Source organism: Anser brachyrhynchus (genome assembly GCF_964034855.1).
Source record: "Anser brachyrhynchus genome assembly, chromosome: 2".
Taxonomy (NCBI): domain Eukaryota; kingdom Metazoa; phylum Chordata; class Aves; order Anseriformes; family Anatidae; genus Anser; species Anser brachyrhynchus.
Genome location: NC_137695.1, coordinates 81,811,627 through 81,833,892, shown reverse-complemented (window position 1 = coordinate 81,833,892; position 22,266 = coordinate 81,811,627). Strand labels below are relative to the sequence as shown.

General features: G+C 39.7%; 1 protein-coding gene across 3 annotated transcripts in view; it reads right to left on the bottom strand.

Annotated features, from left to right (window-relative positions):
- The window catches only part of GMDS (GDP-mannose 4,6-dehydratase), a 409,857-nt gene that overhangs the window by 84,286 nt on the left and 303,305 nt on the right, over window positions 1–22,266 (bottom strand). The gene's annotated exons all lie outside the window — the stretch shown is intronic.

Below are 22,266 nucleotides of genomic sequence, written 5' to 3'. Positions count from 1 at the left end.
AGAACGAGAGGAAAGGGGGAGATACAGCTCCAGGTTTATTTGTCATTACTGAATGGCTTACTGGTTTTAACAGAGGGGAAAAGCTTTGTTTAAATTTCCACTGAAAGTAATTAATGGTTATTGACTGGTAAATGAAGAACAGGTGACACTCTGAATTAGAAGATAAATGATCTCATGTTCTAGCGTGATAATGGGTTAGTAATTGCTACAAAGCCCCAGCCTAGTGCGTCCCATCATAATGCTAGATCATGTCCAGAACACAAAGGCCTCTGTGTGAGAGGTATTCAGCCGTTCACCTCCTTATACAGCTGTGGAGTGATTTGGTCCATTTATTCTCTGATGGACTGCACGACTGAGGCAAAAGTTCACCCATTCTCACCTTCCTGTTCACATGCTGAACCACATGACCCATGACATGGCTGAACTGGGATAAAAACATTGCCCAGCTTTGGCTGGGCTACCTTTTAACCGTCACCAGGTTGTATATATTTTAGGAATTTTTGTGGTGCAGCAACGGAGAATCATGGATTTTCCTATCCTTCTCTGTAAAGGCTGTTGTGGATGGGCTGACAGCAAGTCAAGAAATTACTCCTGCCACCCTCTCCCTAATTTTTAGCTCGATCCCGTTAACAAAATGTGAGCAAATGCTGAAAAGGAGGAGAAAAGTACTATGGAAACAATTCAGTCTTCATCTCTCTTAAAATAACACTGCTCCTTTAATGGCAAATGTAACGAAACATATTTTTCATATTTGAACTCTTTTTGGCTCTGGTCTAGTGACTCACAAAGTCTAAAGGCAATACTATGTCATTTACATTTAAAGACAGAAACCCAACTGGAGAGAGATACGTAGCAAGTCTAGCAAGCGGACACACTTTTATGATTATGTGGACTAGGATATCTATTCTGCATGCCTGAACTACAGCTTCTGCCAAAATCTTTCCTCTTTCATCTTTCCCTCTTCTGTATATAAACCCCTGCCAGCATTAAGCACCATTTTCAATCCAAACATGAACCAGTCTTTTCCCTGTCCAAATTTCTTAGCTTACACAGCATTTGCACCTGGGCTAGAAAAGGGGAAAACCCAATATGGACTAATACAGCCCCCCTATAGATACATTCTGTGCATGCCACTGCCATTATGGTTGCGATGTGTCTGCTTGTCTCGAGCATCTGGAGTATGTTGAAGCTGTGTTTCACCATTAACTTCCAGTCCAGCATCGCAGTGAGAAAACATTTATTAACTGGGCTGTCATCCATGGATAACAAAGACTTGATAGCTGAGGTTATGTTTAACTCTATTTGATACTTTTCTTTCACTGTCCACTCTAATACTGTATATTGTTAAAATGGGATCAGTAATCAGATATCTGTATTTAAGAGAAAAAACAAATACAAATCCAACTTTCTGAGGTTTTAAAGTACAACCAATGATTTCTGCTCTAGAAATAAAAGTTGATTTTTCAAGAGAATGAGTAAAGCTTTTTCTTATGTCTCATCTGATGCCAGACCCAAAACAGATATGACTGAATGTGATACACATTTGGAGACTCACTATGTGATAAATGGAAAATATTCTTGTTGGTACTATTACTATTGCCTCACACTGCTACTGAGCATTTTTTCCAAGTCCTATAATGTCAAAAAAATGTTTCATACGTACTTCTAAGTATTATGCAGAGAGACTTCCTTGTATTTGACACAAACACACATACAAAATTAAACCAAATCAGTAACGTTTACTTTAGGAGACAGAACAGATAGTTGCAGCCTGATGCTGGGTGCGTTGTCCGTGTGTTGCAGAGACAAAGGAGCAGCGACTGGTGAATGTCTAGCTCTACTTACTTATCACTTGCAGAGGGCATGGGTTACCTCAAGGCTGTCAACAATTAGGGAGCAATTTCTGACTAAGTCAGAAAACATTACCACCCAGAGAGACCCAAGAGTACATTATCACCATTTATAGAAATTCTCTCTTTACAGTATTCCATACTCTATTGTCTAGAAGTGGGCAGAGGAATTCAGTGGGTTGGACATGGTACTCTCTAGTGATCCCAAACCTAGCTATCCTGCTGGGGTCACCACTGAGAAGGAGAATTGAGCAGTTTGGGCCAAAGCATGATGAGACTTTACATGGACGTGGCAGCAAGGAGAACCTTCTCCCCATATGGCGAGCACAAAGGCCTGGCATGACTGCTGTTCCTGCATGCATCATGAGGGACTACTCCCTTTGCGCCACAAAAGACAAGGCTATTTTATCACCTCCCTCACTGCATTGTCCCAGCTCAGTTGCACTGGCATGGAACGGAGCTGCTCGGCATCTTCCGCGCTGTGCGACATGGGGAGATGTCGTGCCCACACGCTTCCTGCCTGCCTGGATGCGAAGCAGTTCCAGATGCCATCGCCTGGCTCCTCCTGACACAATCCAGCTGACTGGCTGTGGTTTCTCACGCTGCTACAAAAATGGCCACTATTGAGGACTGCGCCTTAGAAAAGTGAGACTGGGGACATCGACTCAGGTCTCTGAACCCTAGCTGACTTCCAGTTTATCTATTTATTTACTTTTGGAGGGGCAGGGAAGGAAGAAGTGGTGCTACACTGGCTGAGTCACCCGTATCTGATTGACTTCTGCAACTGTTAAAAGCATAGGTGTGTACTGGGTGTACCCGGTAGGCATGAGAGTGTGTTATATAAGGAGATTATATAAAGAGACGGTGATACGTACACATAGTACACAACAGACTGAAAAGAATATCCGTACACATATTTGGTACACAATAGTGGAATGGCACGCATGGCTGAAAAACACTAACGAAGCTCAAGTGCAGCAGCAAAAAAAAGTCTTCTGATCAGAGTAAAGTGAAAAGCTTCTGCCTGAAAGCCAGTATGATCCCATGGGCATGGGATCCCGTTGGGCATGATCCCATGCTCCCTACCACAATGGGAGTTCAGTCTAAGTAATGACTATTGCTTTAGTACTTGTTTCTGACGATGTTATAAGGCAAGCACGGCAGGGAGACTCCTGCCAAAGAAAACCACAGGGATGTGCTGCCAGGCATGCTGATACTCCCAAGAAGCCAGTGACAGCAGGAAGATGGGAGCATGCATAATCAATGTATTCCTATGCTCCTTTTCCTGAAATACAACCCTTTTCATTCAGTTAATCAAAATATAAAGGTGCACACCCAATAAGAAACTTACTACACTGTTAACAGTTTGCATTTGAAAGAAGAAAGGTCGATGCCCATCATTGCAACAAGGGTGATGCTTTTCATAATCTCAGCACTCTCCAAAAACCCACAGCAGGAGAAATACTGACGAAGAGGCGTGGGATGCATGCCTCTTCCTTTTCCTGAAGAGTAATCATTCTGTTTTCTCAGATCGCCAATAATCACAGCATCAGTGCAAGATCTGCGGCTCAGGGAACCTCCATTCATGAAAAAGCCCCTCTGAACACCATTTAAGTATCTATCAGATCTCATCAGGTTAAATACATTTTGATATGCTTCTTCCTTAACAGTGTAATGCTGAACATAAGGACTCCAATGTCTGTGTACAAAGCTTTCCTTCAGTGTTGTCCTTTCTACTCACGAGGAGGAGACATTGAGTGCTTATGACATGGCAGCTGCTTCCATTCAGAAAAGAGATGTTTGCAAACCATAGACAGTTACATCACTGACTAAAAGGTATAAAATGAGAACAGACTCAAGATGAACCCATTTTCCTCTGAGAGCAAAACCACCTCAATTGATAAAAAACAATGAGAAATTTACTTTAATAATCCCAAGACAGTAAACAAACAACAAAAGTCTCTTTTACTGATATACACATTAGAAGTCTCCTAGGCTACAGTCACAGAGATAATACGTTGCAACTCGTTTTATAAACTTTCTCACAGACTTTCAAAGTTGCAATTGATAAATTGCCCCAGAAGCCATCTGAAGCATGCTTGCTGATTTAGTCAAATCATATGGTTTGGCTTTAGAGATGAACTTGTTCAGAGTTGAACTGCGCTCCATTCCATGACTTTTTTTTCTTTCAAGTTAAAAGGGTATGGTTGATATATTTAAAGATAATAATCTAACAATTATAAAGTTACTAAGATAATAAAACACCTGATAATCTTTGTGGAGCATCTTGAATGAAAACAATATCAATGTCTTCTGAAACAAAAGCCCTCACATCTGTAGGAAATACTAGGAAATACTGTCTAACTTTTCTCTTGTAAGCAGATAGCCCAATTGTTTTACAGATCCCAGTAAGGACTCATGAAACTTTAGTAGGCAGTTTTATTAATAAAGACCACAAGAATTATAATCCAGATAAACTTTAAAGGTCTCCCTTCCCTGTTAGCACAACACGATGTTTCTCATAGGCACCTCAGGTGAACAGTTGAACAAAAAGTTCTTACTGTGTTATCAAAAACTAAATTACTGCCTTTTTTTTTTCTTCTGTCACTCAGTGTCAAAATATTGTTCTTTCAATACATGGGAGCATTTGTATACATTTTTATAGCCGAACTTTAGTTGCTAGCTGGAGGCAAAAAGAAACAGTAAAGCTGCTTGTTGGGAAACCTCACCAACAATGAAAATTAATATAGTCTTCTTTTCCTGCCAAAAAATTTTGAACAGATTTTTTAGGTCCACAATGGTTTGTTTATTCTTCAAATGGTTAAATTAAAAGTGACATGCATGACACAAAGTAATTTAAATGAAAAGATACAGAAAGGATGCATATATGCTCTGTTTCTTTCGTTTTACTTTGGGAGGATATTGTCACAATTGCTAACAAAGGGGTGCTTTAAATTCTGTGTAATAAAAAAAGAAAGAAATTCAAAGTAGAAGAGAGAAAAATTAGATGAGTTTAAATTATAGAAAGTACGTGTGAGTTTTAAGCACTCAAGTTTGCATTACCTAGACAAAACCATAGAACAAGTACACGTTTCCCAGGCTCCACCTAGCAGACAATTCTCAAAGATATTTGACCCAGTTCCCCCTCCCTTTTTTCCTTCCAGAATTAATTTTCCCTGCTATTTTTATCTGAATGAAAGACAAAATGCCTCTTCACAAAGGAGCAGACTCCCATTTGACAGGATTACTCACCACTAAAGTAAAGGGTTGTACCCAGGTTGCGGTGAGGGTAGAGAAGTCTTAGGGATCCGTGCCAAGGAGGACCGGTTGGGGCCACGATCCAACCACAAGAAAACAGACTAGGCTTTCAAGTCAAGCACCAGCATGTTTACTGTAGCAAAATGATCAGCCCCAAAATAATGATCACAGTGTAGATATCGATCACAGAATGTTTACAGGGCAACATTGGACTATAAAAAGACCCTCAGGTCATGCTTGTGACACCTGTTTGTGTCCTGTTGCTTTCCTGGATTGCTCAGACACTTACAGCTAGGCATAAGCTGACGTGCTTCCTTTGGTGGAGGTCAGAGGAGCAGCACCATCTGTGGATCTAAGTGCTACTGATCTCTACACACTTGAGAATGCTATTGACCTGTAGCACAATTCGGGCAATGACTTTCTCTCTCCCAATCTCCATTTCCTTCCCTCTTCAGCTCGATGGCCTCTCCCCTTGAGGCTTGGAGGCCTGCAGGGATCTGCATGGTGCCTATCAGAGCAGGGCCCTGGCGTGGGTGAAACCGCTTGAATTATGGTGGAGAAGTGCTAAGAGCCACAGGGAACTGCCAGGGCACGGCCAGATAGGTTTAGAGGTAATAAATTGGTACTTCACAATGTTTACACATATTTGAGGGTATAATTGGGAGGGAAGAAGAACAAGTCTTTATGGCAGCATAAGTAACAAAGCAAGACTAGTGAGATTTAAAAAAGGGCAAAAAAAAAAAGAAATAAAGGGAGATAGAGTGAAAAAGTTAATAAGTTAATAAGAAATTAATAACCTTATTTCTATTTTATAATTTACATTTCCTCCCAATTTCCAGAACTCGCATTTATGCTTTTGAACAGTAACGCATTTTCTCCTCAGGCCCAGTATCCTAATGATGTTACGCTCCTGAATAATACTCTAAAATGGTTACCTTTAAATGCTAATTTACTCATGCTGAGGAAAAAGCTTGCTATTCAATGGGTTCTTATAAAATTAGTTGTCATTGTCTGAATAATCCATGTAAATAAAGAGGGTGCTGCCTTTAACACATCACTGAAATTGTCTACCTTCTGATTTTACTCCAGTTTTCAGTCCACCAGAGTTGGAAGTAGAAATTTTTCATATTTAAATCATCATTAAGCATGAGGCAGTGGTAAAAATATACACACAGCAGTATTTTATTAACTACGAAAAGCACGAAATAAACCTCAAAAAGTGTCAAGATGCTAAAGTAATCTCACTCCCGATTCCGTGGAGTTTTTCTTTTTCTTTACCAGAACATTTCAGGTGACAACATTTTGGAATTTGATGCTAAATTCTCCTGGTTGAATACAGAGTCAAAAGCACAACCTTGATGCCTCAGGGATATGGTAATGCAATACAGAGAGACTTCTTTTTATTTTTACCTCATGTCACAAGTTCAATTTTAGGCCAACAGTACCCAAGCCCGCCACCATGTGATTCAGCAGCTTATACAAAGAGTCTGGTGGTTTTAACCCAAACCCTAGGACAGAGAAAGGCGCTTTGCAGATTTGTGGCCACGATGGTACTGTTACCGCTGCTCTCACGAGGACCAGATTGCTCAGTGCAGGGGCTTGGATACTGGCTCATGGTCGATGCCATCTCAAACTGGGGCATGGGAATTTTCAGCTAGAAAAAGTCAACGGTAAAATGATCCCAGAAACCAAGGAATGTATTTTAGAAGTCTGGCTGTGCAGCGCAGATGTGGAAAGACAACAGGAAGTTTTTGTTCGAGCATGCTCAAAATACATTTGCAGGGCACTTCGCATTGACCTTCCCTTGGCTTATTCTGGTCATTTTAATTCCACCATTAGCAGTAATTGCTGCTTCTGCAGCGGCTGTTAATCACACCGAATCCTACGTCAGGCAGCGGAAAGGGTCTGTGTTAAAACTGGAGATATGGCTGCTCTCCGTGGGCCAGTGTCAAAATGGAATAGAAAATTTTATTCAGTTTGTTCCCAGCAATAAATACAGTCCTGGCATCCTGGATAAATCCTCCACATAACAGCATGTGTTCTTTCATGCACCCTGGGAGCGATTCTATTTAAAGCCATGGAATTGTGGGTGTGAGACTGTAAGCACATCCACTTACCCAAAACAAAATTAAAACCTGTCTTATATGAGAGTCAGGAGAGCTGTTACTAAAAATGCAAACCATATGAAGTTTTAAGTATACTTATGTTTTTTATCTGTCTCTGTGTAGCATATACAATTGACTTTCACTGCCTGAGATGAAGTGCTGACAAGTGTTTTACCATATTATTACAGAATACCCCAGTAGCATTATCCCACTTCAGCTTTTGCTTGCAATAAATCTGTGCTAGAGGCACGTCAGAAGTCATCACTCATATCGCATCCAGACAGAGTAAGGGCCCTCCCTCCTCAATGGATGTGAAGGAGACTCCTCGCTAGGTATGCTGCCGTTAAGGCTGGAATAACCTCCGCAGGCCAGACACCAGAAACAACATTCCCACAAGCATTACTTGGCAAGGGCCAGAAGTCTGTTCTTGGGCAAATAACAGTGGCACATGCATGAATCATTACAGAACGCAACAGATTTATCACCACAACGACATTATCATCCGTTATGTGCCTGTTTCCATGGGCAAGTCTCCCTTCGTTCTTTCTTTTTTTTTCCTTCTCTCTTCTCAGAGATTTATTACTCAACTGATGAAACATATTTCAGGCTGGGGCAGAAAATGAACACTATTTTCTGCTCTGAATATATATATGTATTTAATAGCTGCACCACAAGCTATATTCTAAGTGCAAGGGTCCAGCCTGTTAGTTTCAGCTTGGACAAAGCAAATGATGAGCAAGACACCATCTCTAGTGACAACCTAACCTCAGCAGTGACAATGACTAGTTCTTATGGCTCTGACTAAAGTATTTAATCTCACCTCCTAAATCTTGCTGCCTGTGAGGTTAGTGTGATGATATTTATGTGACCAGAGTGCTGTAAGAAAGTTAAGGGTAACACAGGCATTTACAATTAAACACATTATTTTTTATAGAATTAGATGCCATCCACAGTTCATATTAAGGAAAAAAAAAAAACAAAACCTTTTTATTTTTTCCTTCTAAATGTTGGAATCCAAACATCCTTTCTTAATACTGACTAGCTCTGGACTAATTAAAAAGTGAAAAAAAGGAGCAAGGAAACCTAAGGATGAGAAAGCATGGAAATGATTGTTAGATTACACATTCCAAAACTCAATGAAATAGCCATTTCTTGAGATACTGCAGATTTCCATTGTGATGCAAGAGATAAGTGAGATAACTGCTCAGGAGACTGAGATGCTAATAAGCAAGTTAGTGATTTATTGGTGTCTTTTTCTCTCTTGCCTAACCTTCAGCAATTTTTTTTCCTTCTTTTTCCCTTTTGCACAAAAATTGAGGGAATCCTGAAAATAAACTCTTTGAATCTTTTCCCATAGAAATGAGCTTCATCCTGCCAACTGTGTCTGATTCTGACTTCGCATGAGGATCATTTCATGGATTTCTACAGCCTGGCTGTAGATGGAGAAGAAAGGAAAGTGGGGCCCACAGTATATAGCAATGTAAGGAGCTCTCTGACATCACAGTATTTTCTGGATCAGGCTCAAGTGGTGCCTGTAAACCCAGATACGAAATGAACCGCTGCATCAAACGGTGAAACAATCACTAAACTTCTTATTAAACCTCATCACTTAGCATTCCTCCTCTTTCCAGCACAAAGAAAAAGACGGAAGAACTTGAAGAAACGGGGAGAGAAGGAAATAAAACCATCTAGCTGCACGTCCCATGGGCACATCTAAAGCCCAGGACCACCACAGTCAGACCTCCCTCGAACCCTGCTCTTTCGAGCTGCCACCTCTCCTCAGTCCCCATGCTGACCCCCTGAATCAAGCCAGATGGGACTGGTGGAGACATGTCAAGGAAGTGCTGAAAAGGTGACTTGGGTCTCTGGCAGCTAGTCTGGAGCTAGTTTCTATGCGAAATCTCTAGGGGCTGCTGCTTTGCAATTTCTCAGGAATGTTTAATTCTCCTCATCCCTTTACTGAGTCTCTCTGGAGAGGTCACAGAGGCCTGTGACATCCCTGGAGGGCACTGCCTAACTAAATTAGCATGAGATAACTTTGGACTCTCTTCCAAACAAGAAAATACAAGGGAGAGAATTTCATTAAAAGCAGAAGACTAGGTGATCCAAGTTAATCCCAGCCCAGAGCTGCTGCAGAAATGCTCTCTGTTTATATTTTGACTTTACTCTCTGTTACAGAGTTCACCGACTATAATGGAAGCTGTGTTAAGTGCACAACTTGACCTCAGTTGACCAAATCTTAGTTTCATACTAAAGACAAAAAGTGGGTTTGGCGGCTCTAAAAGGTTTGATTAGTAGCTGTTTTGCCTGTTGATGTGTTACTACGTAGGGCACTAAGTAAATGGTAAAAGATAAACACTGATGTACTTCAGTCTGTATGTGCGTTTTTTTAATCAGGAAACATGAACTCTAGCATGCAACAGAATTATAATTCATACATATACGCATATAGGTTTAGTATTTATTAGCAAAGCAAACACTACCCAGTTCCAAACTTGCATTTTTTCAGACTTCTGTACACAAAGTTTTGTTTAGGTTCCCTCAGAGGAGGAAGGAAAAAAGCTACCTCAGGACATAGAAAAAAAAAAAAAGATTTAGAGTGAGAGTGAGCGCTGACATCTGCATACACTTCTGCCATAGCATGTTTCCAATGCAACCCAAGGGCAGGGTAAGACACAAAGGTAGCTCAACACCCAGCAATATCCCACCTCATCTTCCACCAGTGATAGACTTGTAGCAAATACCACAGCAAATACCTCTGAAACAAGGATTCGACGCTCTGTATACAAACAGGATGTGGAGTGAATGAGAAACTTTTTGTTCAGGCTGAGGTTATAATAGCTGACTCTGGGGAAACAGGAGATGAAATAAAAATGTACAGAGAAAACTTGTTGCCTGAGCCAGATCTTTTGGAAAAGCTGGGTTGGTGAGACTCAGAAATTCACACTTCAAAGTATTATTAAATGTACTAGTAGTCATAAACTGAGACCACCTAACAGTGCAATATTAATGAAAACCATCTTATTCATATAAACCTGAACTTAAAAAGTGAAATTGTACTTTATTAAATGCTGTTTATAAGTCAATACAGCATAACAGCATGTTTTAGATATTTTGGGACAAATACTTCTTCTGAGAAGGCAAGAAGAAAAGGCACAAAAGTTCATGCGGTTCACGTTAAGGACAACTCAGTGTGCTCTCCCTTCAGGAAGGAAATATTAGTATGGCCTCTTAGCTACACTCCGAGGGCAACAATCTGTTGGGAAACATGATTTCAAGTCAACAGGTCTTGAGGCACCAACAGGCTCTCCTAGATTTCTTACTCCTGTCATAATTGTCTCCTTCTCAAAGAACCTCTGCTGCTTTGTGGAAGAGAGTTTGTACATGCACAGTCAAAAAATCAATACAATCTTCTCCACTGAGCTTTTCCAGAAGAGCTAGGTGTCTGTGCAGTAGGTGTTTTTTCTAGTCTTCCTCAGAAAGAAGAATAGGTAGACCAAAGGCGTGAGTTATTTCTGCACGGGAGAGAGACTGGAGAAAACGCATGAAGATCAGCTCTTCCTTCCTCAGCAAATACTCCTTACCCCTCCCTAAAGCCTATTTTGTCACTGAAATCATACCCTGAAATCAGGCATGTGGGCCCAAATCCTAGCCCCCTGGAGTCACTCAAATCTTTGCCATAGACTTCTGCGAGGATGGAATTTCATTCCTAGTGCAGGAGCCTGTCACGGCCAAAGGCGAAAAAAAGGGTGTTTTCCATACAGGCTCTGCTTTTCTACTTTTATGCCCCTCGGGAAACTAGTGCAATTAGATCCCTATTATTATATACTGGAAGGGCACATTTGGCACTGCATGTGAGTTTATGTACTTTAAAAAGTTTATGTATTTAAAAAAAAAAAAGAAGGAAATTTTAAATATAAGTTACTTTCTTTCAAACACCAGACTTTATATATAAACAGTTCAGAGCTGCTATAGTCTGGTAAGTGAATAATTAGGAAAAAACATGCATGTGAACTATATGATAAGCTGGCAGAGGAACATCGCTAAATAACATTCTTGCCTCTCTTTAATGCCAAAACAAGAGACAATAATTCATATTTGTGTCCAAAAAATAATCAAGCTAACTTCAAATATTTGAATGAGAACCACAAGGAGGGAGACCTACATTTTCAGCTAAAGGCCCGTCTTTTTTGCAGGGCTTCCTGGAAAGGTGCAAATAGGAAAATTAATTCAAATAAACTAAAGGTGTGATCTCAACAACTCTACTTGTAACTGCATTAAACTCACACATCCTTTGTCAGAATAAGAGTCCTACCTTTTATCTACCTAAATTCAGTACACTTCAGTCTTGAATACAAGCCCGCATCGGTGTTTAATGTAACTGAACTAATTACAACTTAGTTCAGGCTGATTTTCCTGGACCCATGGAAAGACACAGTGTAGTATGCTGATGGCAAAAACAATACAATGTTCATGGTGAATAACACTCAGAGGTCTTACTATGAGCACTGAATTTTCTTGCTTTTGTTTCGGTCTAATGAAAGTTCACCTTGTTTTCTGCTTCAAGAAAAATCTAGCTTCTCCTCCCCAAGTCTTAAGTGGATACACTAATCTTTATTGTCCTAAATGATGAACAACAGTATTTTGAAGTATTTACCAAATCATCTGTTTTGTTTCCTGAGAAAGCAGAAAGTCAGTGGTGAAGAAATTCCTTGAATTTTCAAATACAGCATGAAAGGACACATATGCATGCTATGTATCTATCCTCATATATCATTACATATCCAGATATGTCAATTAGTCTGTAATATGCTTTCAGATATTTCTGGGTAAAGGTACAACATAAACTTGAATTGTTTTCACAATACCCAAGCTTTTGTATGCCTTACCAGAACAAACCCACATAGTGAGAAAGGATTTTGTTGCAGGACAAGAAAGGAAGATGCCTTTTTTCCAGCTCCCCCAGCAATTCAATGCCTGGAGGAGCAACAGGAAAGAAAGCATGGTGACCTCTCTGAACTTATGGAAGCAGCTGCCAGCTCGGCAGCAGAATTGCTGATGGACTGTAGTACCTACTGCTGGAAGAAGCCCTTAAGCCAGTTCTCTCTCTCTGTCTCTCTCTTTTTACACCCTCTACCCCCAAACCATACAAATGGAGGAGGAAGAGAAGGCTTTCAGAAACCTCAGGAGTCAGCTTGTTATTAGAACGGATAGAAAAGTTGCCAAGTTAAAGTTTCCAGTTGTCCACACAAAATCAAAACAATATAATTGCTGTATTGAGCAAGTAAGATATAACTTTGTTTAAGATATGATTTATGTATTACTTCAACCTTATGAAACACTTTGTCTTTTGGCATATTAACATTCTCGCTCTTTGAATTTAAACTTCTTGAATTTAAACTTCTTGAATTTAAAAATATTTAACCTTCTAAAAAAATTAAACTTGGCAGATGTGGGACAAACCTATGTCTCATGCATAGAGAAAAATATCACACAAAAGGAAAACGCTGACTTCTCTAGTACTAGTTCTAAAGGTAGCTCTGAAAGTCTTCCAACCATTTATCAGAATGGAGTTCAGCAAAAGCTTATTCCCTCTACCTTGAAGAAAATAAGTCATTAAAAGAATAGGAAGCAAATGAACCAGACATGGAGAGAGGAATTTTTATTTTTTAAGATTAAAGATGAGAGAATATCAGGGACATGAGAACACAGCTGACATCCCGATCCTGAACAGCTTATACACACATTTAAACTTAGGGGTCTCATGCAGATATATGTGGGTGAAATAGATGTGCTTGTTTTACCAACACCACACGGAGACACCACAGGGCACTGAATCACGACAGCTGATCAGTTAGTTTTTTTTTGGTTTGTCTGTTGTAAAGTCAGTGTAAAAAGGATCATGTTAAAGCCCTGTTAGAGAGCTGTAGTGAAAGCATTTTACCTTGTACTTGTGATGGGTTAAGAGCACACAGAGAATCGGTTGTCCTGGCTCAGCTGCACATGGCGGTTTGCTAAGCCACAATAACTTGCATGTGTAACTCACCACTAAGAGTGCCTGTTCTTCTGCCCTTTTTTTTTTTTTTTTTTTTAACCCCAGCCAAAACATCTAGGAGAGTCAAGCACAGGCCTTGGTTTTGCAAATACTTTGAAACACTGGGTGTATACCAAATGGGATTACTGGTGAACTGAAGTGCTCTGGCCAGAGGCAAGGCCAGGAGCTTCTGCAAACTCAGATCCTTAATGAGGAAGTTCAGGCTCTGCAGCTAAATAAGAGAGCTGATATGGGGCTCAAAGCAAAAGGCAGAAGAAGAGGGAGGGGGAGGAGAACAGGAGAACGTTTTCTGGCATCTGACCCAGCTTTAAAACTGTGCTTCATTTTCTTAAACAAAAACAAAACACTCCTCCCAACTTTGGGAAATCCCTAGAAAAACAACAGAAAACATTGTTTCAGAACGCAATTACGGTCGCTAAAATGACACATCATTTATGAATGGAATCACTTAGAAGCGAGCAAGCTAATTCTTAAGGTCATTGGCAACCATGCATCAGAACTAAATTTACTCTTTCATTGGCACTGTTTCATTGGCAATTCAATTACTTAAGATTTGCACTACTGTAACAGAAAGCAGAGTCAAACCCATTGTCTGCATCAGTGACAATGAAATACAGATACCCTAACTGTGTAAAAGTCATGATAAAAAACACAAAATGAGCAACTTATTCAGTAAATTAAAATATGGACTAACTGGAAAATTCTTAGTACAAGTAGGGGTAGTAGTAATAATAGCAATAATAATAATAATGTAGCCATACATTACAGGCATGCATTGTTCATCTTCCAAAGGAAGCCTGTGTTTAACAGTTGTACGAATCAAGAATTTTATAGTAATCTTGTTAAATGATATATACAGAAAATATAGAGCTCAACAACTGAAAACGTATTATGGAAAACTCCTGTTGTTAATCAGTAAATTTACAAAGGTTAACGCGTCCTGTTTAGAGGCATCCCAATAGCACTAATGTAGAAATCAAAATAGTAGCTGCTAGAAATAAACCAGCTCACAAGTCACACTTAAGACTGTACGTTGTAATCAAAAACTCATTCTGTAGTATCTGGTAAAAGTAATCTATTGGTTTATTATCCGGGTCAGATTTAACACTTTCCATGCCATTTGAGCACTCCAATTTTGAAAGCAAGAGGATAAATAACTTCAAACCATGCACTTCCCTGAGTCACCTCTACTGTTCAGTCAACCAAGTCTGCAACAGAAAACTTTTCCTCTCCTTTTACATATTAAGTGTAAAACAGACACATCTCACTAGACTTTCAGTCATGTTTACTTCTGGAACAAATCGTATGCACTTTACCTGCACATGTTTGTGTGTCCAATTACTCCTGCTTACCTACTGGCCCATTTCAATCAAAACTTGAGAGAGACACAACAGTGAAAATATAAAATGATTGCAAGTCTTGTTGAAATAGAATCATAAAAACATTAAGGTTGGAAAAGACCCTGAGGTGATCTGGACCAACAGTTCCCCAACCACCAATATCACCCACTAAACCATGTCCCTAAGCACCAGGTCTAACCTTTCCTTGAACACCCCCAGGGACGGTGACTCCACCACCTCCCTGGGCAACCCATTCCAAAGCCTGACTGCTCTTTCTGAGAAGAAAAGTCTCCTCATTTCCAACCTAAACCTCCCCTGGCACAACTTGAGGCCATTCCCTGTTGTGCTATCACTAGTTGTCTGCAAGAAGAGGCCAACCCCCAGCTCCCCACAACCTCCTTTCGGGTAGTTGTAGGAGGTGTCAAGGGGAGAGATCAGACCACTGAGGGAAAGGCCAAGCCTGAAGGTTCACCAGGTACCAGAGAATGCACCCAGGAACAGTGCTCCAAATGTATGGAATATTACAAATGCTCATAGCTCATGGGAAACCTCACATGGGGTTTGCAGCTCATTAGATACCAGAGACTCAACCATGTGCTATAGAGCAAATGGTTTGCTTGTCTTCAAAAAAAGTGAAGTTTGGACTTGCTAGCTTTAGTGAGAGATTTATTACACATGAACGTAGTCTGTATTTTTAATTTGTTTCATTTTAAACACTGTTGGCCTGTGTAACAACTAACACATAATCGTTACAAAGAGACAGGTAGAGGTTTGCTCAATGTACCTGAGCAGCAGTTTGAGGCTTTGTGAGAGTTTCCTGACAGCTGCTCCCATCCTACCAAGGCCAGTGCATGGGATGCTGGCAGGGAAACCCTTTGGCCCTGCCAGTCAGCTGGATAAAGCTGCTCTGGTGTCCCAAAGAGATTGGCCTGGCAGGGGCTGGGGGCAGGGTACAGCTAGGCCGGAGGGCCACAACAACAGCAAATTGCTTCCTGCCAGGAGCAAGGGTTAAACTGGGAAACATGCTGCTGGTTTAGCACTGCAGTTCATGCCCAGGTCTGCTGACAGCATCCCTTTGCTCACCCTAATTCAAGGCAGGACTGGACATCAATGGTGTAGCCCCAAATATAACATGACGGGGGCACCCAGTTCTGTGCTTTTCTAAGTACGCTGACACATAGAAGTTAGTTTGATCAGGGACACGGGAACAGGTAAGCAATACAATGTAGACAGTTCAAACTGTTTTTCTTCCCTAGCACTTTCCAATGAAATGGGTTCAGAGAGCCTATTTCCCTTGTACCCCATCCCCACCTCACCCCAGATGCACAGAAAGCCCTCAGTGACAAGACAGTCCTACAGCTTGCACTCGTGGCTCTGACCGTGGCTGCTCTGCTGGACAACGGGAGCCTACTACATTCTTCAACCACAAGGAGAGAATAAATATCTGCCAAATTCCCAAATAAGCTGTCATCAAGGCACTTGCCTTGGATCAGCCCTGATCTCGCCAGCAGGCATAGCTACTCATCTGGAACATAAATTCTTTGTATGTGTGCTAAGGCATTTCATCTCTTAATTGAAGTAAAAAATGTCCGTATCTGCAAGTCTCTAAAGGAAGCCCTTCTTTCCTGGTGCAATCCCAACACAGCCCTTTCTAAACATGTCTTCGTTCACAGGTCTGATCTGGGAATGCCACTGAGGAAGAGGAAGGATGCAGCGCAGCACAAACACTTGCTAATCCACCCAGATTCCTGTGGGCTATCGAGCGGGCGGTTAGACACAAAGAAACATCTGATGTTATGTCCAGTCCTCATGGCAACATACAGCTGGTAGATCTTTTGTTTTATATCAGTTTGTGGTATCTACCAAAATCCCTTTGATTTTTTTTTTTTACAATTGGACACTATATAATACTATGCTATACATCAACACTGCGAACGTAAAGCATTTATAGCTGTTTGGAGCAGTAAGTTATATTGGTCCTACGAAAATCATTATGCCATCATCCCTACATAACAATTTCACAGATGGGATCACAAGTATTTTTCTTCAGATGTTGTCTGTGTGCATTCAGTTTACAACTCCATGCCAGTAAAAGTATACAGATGTTCTTGCCTCTTGGTAAATACTATGTAAATTTGTTCTTATGATTACAGCACTTGCTGAAATGAGCATAATAATTAGGAGGCAATCCTCGCTTTATGAATTTTCCATAGTAGGTTTGATGCTCCAAGATAAATCTCCAGTTCATCAAAGTAGCTGTGCATGTGCTTATTTTTCAACATATCTTACTCCACCACAATTAAGCAAAAGACTTAAGTACATGCTTGTTGCTTGGAGGGGTTTAAATCTGTTGATTTTAATTAGATTTACATCCAGACTGAAGTTCTTTCCTGAACTGAGGCCTGTGAAGTACAGTGCTTTGAAACAGGAAGCACTGAATGAAAACCTGACAGCCTATTCTGATTATCAAATTAATATGAAATACTACTTTGTATTTTTACATGCTCTGTATGCATTAGGTATTTAAAGCCTACAACATCACCCATAAATATGATACAAAATACTTTTACCTCTATTTTATATTATCCAACTCCAATGTAAAAAATCTCACACTTGTATCAAGCCTGATAACTGGCTATTCAAACTACAAAAAGCAAATTCTTTTCCTTGTGAATTAGTCCTGGGAGAACAGAGAGAAAGACTGTTGTAGATAGTAATATTGTGCTTCTTATGCAGTTACTTGTGACATTCGGGGACACTGTCTTTATGGACCTATGGATATACTTCAAATGGTTTGGTGCTAATTTTACTAAGTACATACTGTATTAGGTTTTCTTAACAATTTTCTTTTAAAAAGAATGACCAGTGAAGCAATCTCCATAGAAGAACAAGATACTAATTGTAATTTCAAATCAGACAGACAGGAAATTGCCACACCCTACATTAGTGAATGCATCCAGGTCCCACGACAGTCTTTATGGTGAGTTTAGATTGTCTATGGGAAATGAAATCATGTGCCAAAGGCCAAGTAAACCCAAAATTAAAATTCAGAGTAATGTCTCCCAGTTGCATTCATAATCCTGCTTATTACCTCTTACATCATTATAAAGTGTTCTCTGGAATAAAACAACCCACTGCTGTGCTATGTGTACCACTGATGTACTTACTATAGGCTGTCCAAGTTCTGCTCCAAAGGCCAAATATCATCTACTCAGTTTTAAAAATTGTGCTCAGGGTCATCATTTATGTCTATCGGGTGGTCAGACTCTTGGATACTGAGTAGCTTGGAATTATCTGCTGCTAATTCCCAAGCTTGTTTTATCACAAGCCCTCTAATTCACTTTTATATACTATATTCTATACAATGACGACAGCAACTTCAATCTACAATGGTGTTATGAAAATAGAGAGTGACTCTTCAATTCCCAGAAAGTTATCACTGCAATTACTTGTTGTGGCATTTCTGGACAGTGTCTTCATAGATACATGAAAATATTTTAAATGGTTTGGTGCTAACTTCTCTTTTACATGGATTTGTAAAACCTACCATCTCTCCAAGGTTCATACTGAGTGGTCTCAATTCCCTTCACTGTTATTTGCAAGAACAGGAATTAGAAACTTTGATGACCTGGTGAAATCACTCACTCAAGAAATTAAACCAAACAATAAAACTAAGCAGCCTAAATATTGTTTAGCAGAAATGTGGCACCTGCAATCCATTACTGAAAGACGAACTCAGTACCATAAAATACAGTGATCAAGTTTTCAGATAGTGCAAAAGATGTTAGTGGAAAATGAAAATAGAATAAGTTTATTTTCTTCTGGTTTATAACTTCATTTAGATTTTTTAGTTGGCAGCATGTCAGGACCAACAGGCTTCCGGCAGGAGGTCATTATTTTAAAACATTAACTCCCATGTTAATGTTTGATTTTGCTAATGTTTAAATTGGGATATATTTCTAAGCAGGAGAATGGAAGGGAAAAAGGATCACACACCACGTTTTTTCTCTGGTAAAAGTAGCTAGAGGTGGGTTACAGAATGAATAAAAGAAAAAAAAAATCCCCTGAACCTGATTTCTTCCTCTTTTTTTGTAAGAGACATTGACTGTTTAAAATTAATTGCTGACATTACACTTAACCCCACTTTTAAAACACACTTAAAAGACATATTATGTTAGCATAAATAGGTCGCAGACATAATACAAGTCATGTAGGTAACTTAAATTGAGGTTGCAGGAATGATATGAAAATCAAAAGAATGAGTTTAGCAATAACAAAAAACAATTTATGAAGCACAACAACCTTTGCCAGGTTTCTGCTGGGCCACCATACAGGTGAGGGTTCCTGCAGAGTGTCAGGCTTGAAAGAGCATGCCATCAGAGGTACAGCATTCTGGATGAGACCTAAAGCTCATCCTCTCTCTGGGAAGTCATCAGAGATCTCACCATACTTTTCATGAGAAAAAAGGGAGCAGCTCCCGGTCAAGTAGTACCTGGGTTAAATAATTGGCTACTTGGCATTGGGAGAGTGGAACTGCAAAGACAAAGATGAACCACACAAATAGGGCAGATTGTACAAACAAAAATTCTTGCCTCTTGGATTAGCCTCAAGCTTAGCTTCATAAAATAGTTTATGATCTCACATAAATTCACTAACTCACTCTTCAAAGTAAGAGATGGAATATTTAAGGAACCTGCCTTGATTTGAGTGATGACAAGGCACCAAGGGACTCTGAATTATCTGAGCTAACTCTGAGTTGCATATCTCAAGCATTCGAGTACACAGGATCCACTGTGTACAGTTCCCCAACGCGCCATCCACTCCCGGAGCCACACTTGGCCCTGTCCTCTCCGCAGTTCTGACCGCATCGCATGTATTTCACTCTCTATTGATAGTCTTGTGTAATACTACTGTCATGCCTTAAATTTCAGCTCACACTTCATCTAGTTTCCACATTTTTTCATAACAGGAAATGTGATTCATACATATCTTTAATTACATGTATCGATGTAAAACATCAAGCTGTTGCAATAGCAAAGTCTGGGTATCAAAACTTTTCCAAAATTTCAGAGTGGCTTTAAAGAAGAAAGGAGGATTTACTGCCATGATACTCCAGTGACACTCAACGGGCTCTTCTAGAAGAACACGTCTCCAGTATTGACATCCAGCTACCTTACTGATCATGAACTTTTGTTCTCAGCAAGGAAGATTTTCATCAGAATTTCCTACTACTCTTCACATAACAAGGGACTCTGCAGAGATATATTAAATTTAGATGCAAATGAGGCTTCATTGAGATTTCAGAGGGCTGGTACTGCTGAAGCAGCCTTACAGGCAATCTAATCAACAGAAGAGTGTAAAAAATAGCAAGTTACAAAAAAATGACTTCTGAGATGACACACATCATTCATATTAGTTTAGTCAGCTTGACAGAAAACACAAAAAAAACCTTATATTACATTGAGAAGAAGAGTAAATACAGCAATTTTCTGCTTTAGTATCCGAAAACAAAAATGCATAATTTCATTCCAGTGAAGTACTCACAACATGAGGTGACTGACTGTTTGTTGTACAAAACAGTAGGAAATTACTGAAATAAATTCACAAAACAGAGAACAGATAAATAAGGAGTAGTGTCATTTATGAGGACTTAATTGCCAGAGGTATATCATTAACAAGCTGCCTCTACCATAAAATAATTGATTTGCATAAATGCATTTTGTTAACTAGTCAGTAGCAATTATTACTTTGTTATCTTGGGTTTAAATAATGGAAGGAGAAGTGTAACCTAAAACAAGAAATATCTGTCAAGCAGGAAAACTCAAGATACCTTTTAATAATATACCAGAGAGTTGCTTTACTGTGTTTCTTCTTCTTTTGAACTCCTAGATAGTATCAGCTGAGGAACATTCTACTGTTGTATGCACATTTCCCTCATCACCATAGTATCTGAAAAGCTTCCAGTAGTTCATTAAGCAACATGACTAACCTCCCTCATTTGTGGTTTCTTCATTCTCTCTCATCCTCTCCCCAAGGGGAGAGCTGTGTGTGCACACAGCAGCGTTTTGGTTTATTGTGTCTTTTTTTTTTTTTTTTTAATTGTAATATGTGCATACTACTCTGCATTTATAACAAAGAGGTACATGGTTTTATCTCAGTTTCTGGCTTTGCTACTCACACATTACTGAACGTAACCTGCACTCCTGCCCTGCTTCTGTGTTCCATTACATACTATCCTGCTGGTTGCCTGTAAGCCTAAAGGACACATGGGCAAGTTGATGCCAAACACAAAAAATCAGCTAAGTCAGAGAAAGACAGAGGAAGGGTGGGATAAAAGTCTCAGATAAATTATGCATCCCATGACTTCACAGATGCTGAAAGGTCTCGTGCTTTGTAAGATGAAGTACTACAAAATCAGTTGCTGTGCTATTGCAGCGGATAGCGAGCAAATGTGAGCCCCCAGTAAGGGTGTGAATGGAGTTGCACAATTTGTTTACTGTGTGTGAGGTGCATATACAGGTTTTTTGATCCCACTGTATAACTGTGTGAATGTAGACGGCTTTACACATATAAAATGGAAAACTTAAAATCCATTAAAATTAAATTAAATTAAATTAAAATAAAATAAAATAAAATAAGCCTGCCTCTTTCATTCCATTACACTAGCATATGCAGAGCGTAACTTCACTAGCTTGGTACATGCTTGTATGAAATAAGAAGTGACTACATCTTGGTAGCATACGTGTCATTTAAAAAAAACAAAACAGACTGAGTATGTTATGATAGGTAAAATATTTAAGTTAGAGATAGACTGTCATAAGTATTGTGGAGAGCTACTTCAGTCTTTCTGCGTTCACCAATTTGGTATCCAAACACAGGGGACGGTCTCGGTTCCCCTAGCCAACATTTCTGGTATTATCACCTCTTTCAATATAAGTTCATATTCATGTCTAGCTGTAATAAGCTATACAAAAATACCCTCTACTTCTGCAATGCTTTTCACCAGTACATCCCAAAATAGCACAAGAAAATGAAGTATCTATTATTGTTTCATTGATGAGGAAAGTAAGAGAATGCAAAACAAGACAACTCATTCTGAGATAGTCAATGGTTCAGGGCTGCAGCCACAGTGAAACTCCAGCACTTGTAGACCCCAACATACAGGTCTGTTCCCAAGGCAATATTGCCACATGCGTTTGTACTAACCCTTCGAAATGTGCCTTACAATGAAAGGAAAATTACACTAATGCTTGCTTGTGCATATACAAAATTAACTCAATTTCTTTTTTTCCTAAAGACAAACTTCTGTGCATGTTATCAGAGCTCTAGCCCAGCATTATTTATTATATTATTTATTATTAGATAATTGTAATAATAATTATATATTATACTGTTTGATTCCTGTCATTCAGAATAGTTGCAGTCAGGTTGAGACTCTGTGCTCTCAGATAGACACAGACAGTGACTGAGTGACTGAACCGATAATCGTGTGCTGAGGACATTGCTGACATTAATGCATTAATACGGAAAAGACTGGGAATAGCGCTAGGCTTTCTGGCTGACGAGCCGGGTTGTAGGTCCAGCTCCACGCTGAAGGAAATCCTGAAAGGATTCTTCAGGGCTTGCCTGCTGCCTTCCAACAGTGAGCATCCAGAAAC